The 4,472-nt window shown below is 52.7% G+C and overlaps 1 protein-coding gene across 1 annotated transcript in view; it reads left to right on the forward strand.

Annotated features, from left to right (window-relative positions):
• PNISR (PNN interacting serine and arginine rich protein) overlaps positions 1–4,472 on the forward strand; it is a 38,060-nt gene that overhangs the window by 419 nt on the left and 33,169 nt on the right. The window lies entirely within an intron of this gene.

The raw sequence follows: 4,472 nt of genomic DNA on the forward strand, positions 1-4,472 counted from the left end.
CCGGAGCCGCGCCGTGCCAGCGGCAGGTTAGGTGCCCGGATGAGAGGGAAACGCTCTCGCTCCCCCCCCCGTTCTTGCCCGTCTGCGCATGCGCGGCGGAGCCGGGGGTGGGGGGCAACTGGGGCCGCCGAGGCCGGCAGCCCCGTTCCCCGCCGTCCAGCGCGCATGCGTGGCTCCGGTGGGTGCCTGAGCGGTGGGGGGGGGCGGGCTCCCGTTACTGCCGTAGTGCGCATGCGCCAGCACTCCGGTTGGGCACAGCACAGCGGGCTGGGCCGGGCCCTGCTTTGGGCCTAGGCGCTGCGTGTGGTGCCCGCCATCGTGGCAGACCCGCCTGCTGTGTACAGTATATGGCAAACGAAGTTTTGGATGCCTCTAATGTTAAAACTGGTGCCCAGCCACCCTCACAGCACCTTCTTAGTGTGTGGTTCTTATGATGTGCTCTAAGCCTAGGTTTTTGTGAGCACATCTGGTTCATTTGCAAGAAAGGGATACAGTTGTGAGTCGCCTTACAGGGAAGCAGAAACTAGTACCCGCTGAGTTTTAAAGAGAGCATCAATGGCTGTATTTACCCCCCCCCCCCCAGACAATTAAACAGTGCTTAACTGGGAGCTATTATGCATATTGACTAGGTATTGTAGTAAGTACCTCTGGGTTCTGCTGCTATTGGTTAGCCAGAAGATAGATAAGAAATGTGCTGGGGAGACACCTGCTTTGCTATAATGGTATTTATGGCAATCTTTCCACTGTGGGGTTCCAGAGAACAAGCATGAGCAATCTCATCAAAAGCAGGAAGGCTTACAGAAAGCTATGCATAACTGAATGGTGCAGCAAAGGTGGTGCGTTTCTAAGCACTTCCCTACCTTGTCCTTACATCTTGAAGCCTGGTTGTTGTTGAGTGAGTAACACTTGCACAAACGCTTTCATAGGGATTGAGTGTATGAATATGTACTACCTGATATGAATAAAACTGCCAAATTTGGCCCTTTAACCTGTTAAGCATCTGCTGTCCCACCTAAAACTGTGATCCCTCTTAATTGCTGAGGCCAAGACACTCAAAGGTACAGGGCTGATGTGCATCTTGTCAAATATAATGTCACTTTTTTGGGCAGATGTGTAAAACCATCACTGAAATACATAATAAGACCCTCCCTCAGAGGAGTAGTGGGAAGTCTTAAGACTCTAAATCAGAGAGCCTCAAGGAGGGTTGGACTTTGTTTAATTTCAGCCTTATGCAAAGTAAGATGCAGCAGAAGCAGGAGCTTCCAGTTGCTCTTTTTCTTTCCCCTGGCAAGTCAGGTATGCATATGTATTCATGAGGCTGTCATTTTTCAATGAGTAACCTCTGTTAGCAGATCTCTGAGTGGGTTTTGCATAGTCAGAGCACAGGTTGTCAACCTTTTACAAACACTGGGCTGTCCCTTCGGCAGCCCCCAGTCCTCCCTGCTTTGTTCCAAGGACTGTGAGCATCCCCTTTACTGCAGCCTCTGCTTACCTTCACCACTAAGTGCAGCTTGTTCCCATGGCCAATGGCAAGGGTAATGGGAGACTGGAGTAGGAGGGCTGGGGTGGTAGCAAGTAGCTTGAGCACTGTGTGATGTGTGCTGCCAATCCCTCACTCAGTGCATGCTGGGTACCACCTCCCTGTGGGGCGACTCCCCAGGGGTCTCAGATTTGATCAAAGACCCCTGAGCTGGAGTAGTAATAATGATGATGCTCACTTATGAAGTGGTTTGAGATCTACTTATGAAAGAGTTATGTAAGAATAAGGTGGGTTTTTTATTTATTATTACGGGAAAAAGTATAATATCCCCTTTATGCTCAGACAGACATCTGTTGAGCTTCAGTGGTGTATAGAACAGATTCTTCAAGAAGTATGTTATAGTCTAATGTAGATTTGACAGCTCAGTTCAGCAGGACAATATATTGGATGATTAGCTGAAGATCCTATTTCATATCTGCAAGTGAGCTGACAAAGTATGCGTTTGCATACTTTTTCCTTTAAAGCAGGGGTATCAAACTCATTTGGTCCTGTGCTGGATGAGGGACACAGGGCTGGTCCATAGTGCCAAAGACCCATTGAGAGAAATGTCCAAAGTACACTGCAAATATTGGGTCCCAATTCAGGCAGTAATTAAGACTAACGTTAAGCTTAATTTTAAGTGTTGTACTGATAAGTAACTCTAAAAGAATTTCAAGGTACTGCTCTGATATTTTGCTAAAAGAAGATGACTTGGAAATCGTGCCTATATTAAAAGTTTTGCAAGCATACCTTTGTCAGCTAGGGATGTGAAAAAATCATATCCCATGGCATAGCCTATATTCCTCTGCTGGCAGAAGGTGGATGCTGTTAGCATAGCTTCTGTTTGGGGTAGCTGCTCTTGCTCTTTCAGGCAAAAAAGCCTGTCTCGGGAGTTTAAACTCCCCCAAAGTAATTTCTCAAAACACAGTTAGTATTTGAAATGGGGCATTTAATTCTTTCATTTTTGACACTTCTCGCTGACTTAAGTATAAGGCAGGTATCACAATACCTGCAATACCATTAGTTTTTTTAAGTTGAAGTTATATCTGGGTAGGAGAGGAGGGGGTCAGATTTACCCTGGGTCCTGGGCTGGATCTGAACCATGGGGATTCCTCCCAGGTCAGATCCACAGGGCCAGCAGTAACTGCATCCAGTATGGGTCCAGGGATTGGTGGCAGTATTGGGCTGTTTGAGCTGCAACACAGGTCTGGGAGTCTGCCACCAAAGGCCATGTCCTTGTCCACCAAGTCATGTCCCCCCAACTACTAGTAGTTCAGTAGACTACTGGTTAGCTCAGGGGTGGGCAAAATGCAGCCTGCAAGGCCATTGTATCTGGCTTGCGGAGCCCCTAAAAAAATTTAGAAAATTAAAATTTATCTGCCCTTTGTTCCTGTCAAAGATGGACAGGAACCAAGGGCAGTGGGACCCAGGGGAAGCCCTGGAGAGCCCGTGCAACAGCAGGGCCTGTCTGGCCCCAGCCCAAAGCCCCAGGAGGGGCTTCTGTCCTGGGACTGAGTGACTCCCTGGTGCCAGAACCTCAGGTGGAGGGGGAGGAGCTGGTGTGGAGCTTGGGGGAAAAGTGGGCCCGCCCCGTGCCCAGAGCTCCCTGCTACAGCTGCTCGCAGCCCATGTGGGGCTGTCTTGAGCAGGCACAGGCAGCCCCATGCAGGCTGCAAGCAGCTGTAGTGCAGTGCGTGGGGTGCTGGGCACGGGGCCGGTGAGAGGCTGCTTCCCTCCCCCTGCGCTCAGCACCAGCTTGTAACCCGCTTGCGCAGCCAGCCTGGGCCCTATGCTGGCTCTGGGCTCGCCCTTCGGGGCTGCATTTCTGCGGCAGCAGCTGCAGCTCCCCCGTTTGCTGCGCCAGGTAGCATTTGCTGCTGCTGCCCAGTGCATGAGCTCTGGGTGGGCAGCAGCAGCAAACGCTGCCCAACGTGGCAAGTGGGGGGGGCTGCAGCTGCTGCTGCTGTGCACACCCCTGACAGGTGAGCCCAAAGCCAGCTGGGGGCCCAGGTTGGTAGTGGGGGCAGGTTACAAGCTGGTGCTGAGTGGGGGAATGGCCCCTTGCCCGCCCTGTGGCCAGCCGCACGCTGCTCCACGCTGCAGCGGCTTGCAGCCCACGTGGGGCTGCCTGTGCCTGCTCAGGATAGCCCTGCGCGGACTGCAAGCGGCTGCAGCAGGGAGCACGGGCAAGGGGCCATTTTTCCTCGCACTCAGCACCAGCTGGTAAGCAGGGGGTCAGGGCTGCATGCTGCCCCTCGTCTGTACTGTGGGGCTGGGGGTCACTGGGATTGAGCGGGTGTGGGAGCAGGGCCCACATTTGTGTCCCAGGGCCAGTGCTGGTGGGGCCCAGAGCAGGGCAGCAGGGGTACAGGGTCCCGGCTGGAAGGGGCTCTATTGAGCTGAGCCGGCTCCCCCCCCCCGCTGGTGCAGCCCAGCCCGGCTCTACAGACCCCTGCCAGCCTGCGTACTGCTCTGGTCCCCCAGGTGCTGTCCCAAGACATTGGGACATTTGACCCAAGATGGGTGACCAGGGGCGGGGCACCTGCCAAGGGGTGGGGCTACCCATGCGGCCCTTGACAGCTTGCCACAACTTGGTAAGCAGCCCTCTGCCTGAAATAATTGCCTGCCCCTGGGTTAGCTGGATAGAACAGTTATGGAAACCAGATTCAGCCTGTGGGCTATAATTTTGTATATCTGAAATCTTTGGCCAACTAATAATGGGACAGGTGAAACAGCAGCAGTCAGTATAGTTACTTTAACTCTTTTTGTAATCTCTCAATCCATATCACTATGCATCTTTTCATGTGATAACTGAATACCTGTGAGGAGGAGCTACGGGACCTGAACCTGTTCAGCCTCCACAAGAGAAGGCAGAGAGGGGATCTAGTGGCCATCTGTAAACTTACCAGGGGGGACCAGCAGGGAATGGGAGAGACCCTGGTCCCCTGAGCAC

The sequence above is a fragment of the Gavialis gangeticus genome, unplaced genomic scaffold, assembly GCF_001723915.1.
Source record: "Gavialis gangeticus isolate Ggan-Ray unplaced genomic scaffold, GavGan_comp1, whole genome shotgun sequence".
In the NCBI taxonomy this organism is placed as follows: Eukaryota; Metazoa; Chordata; order Crocodylia; family Gavialidae; genus Gavialis; species Gavialis gangeticus.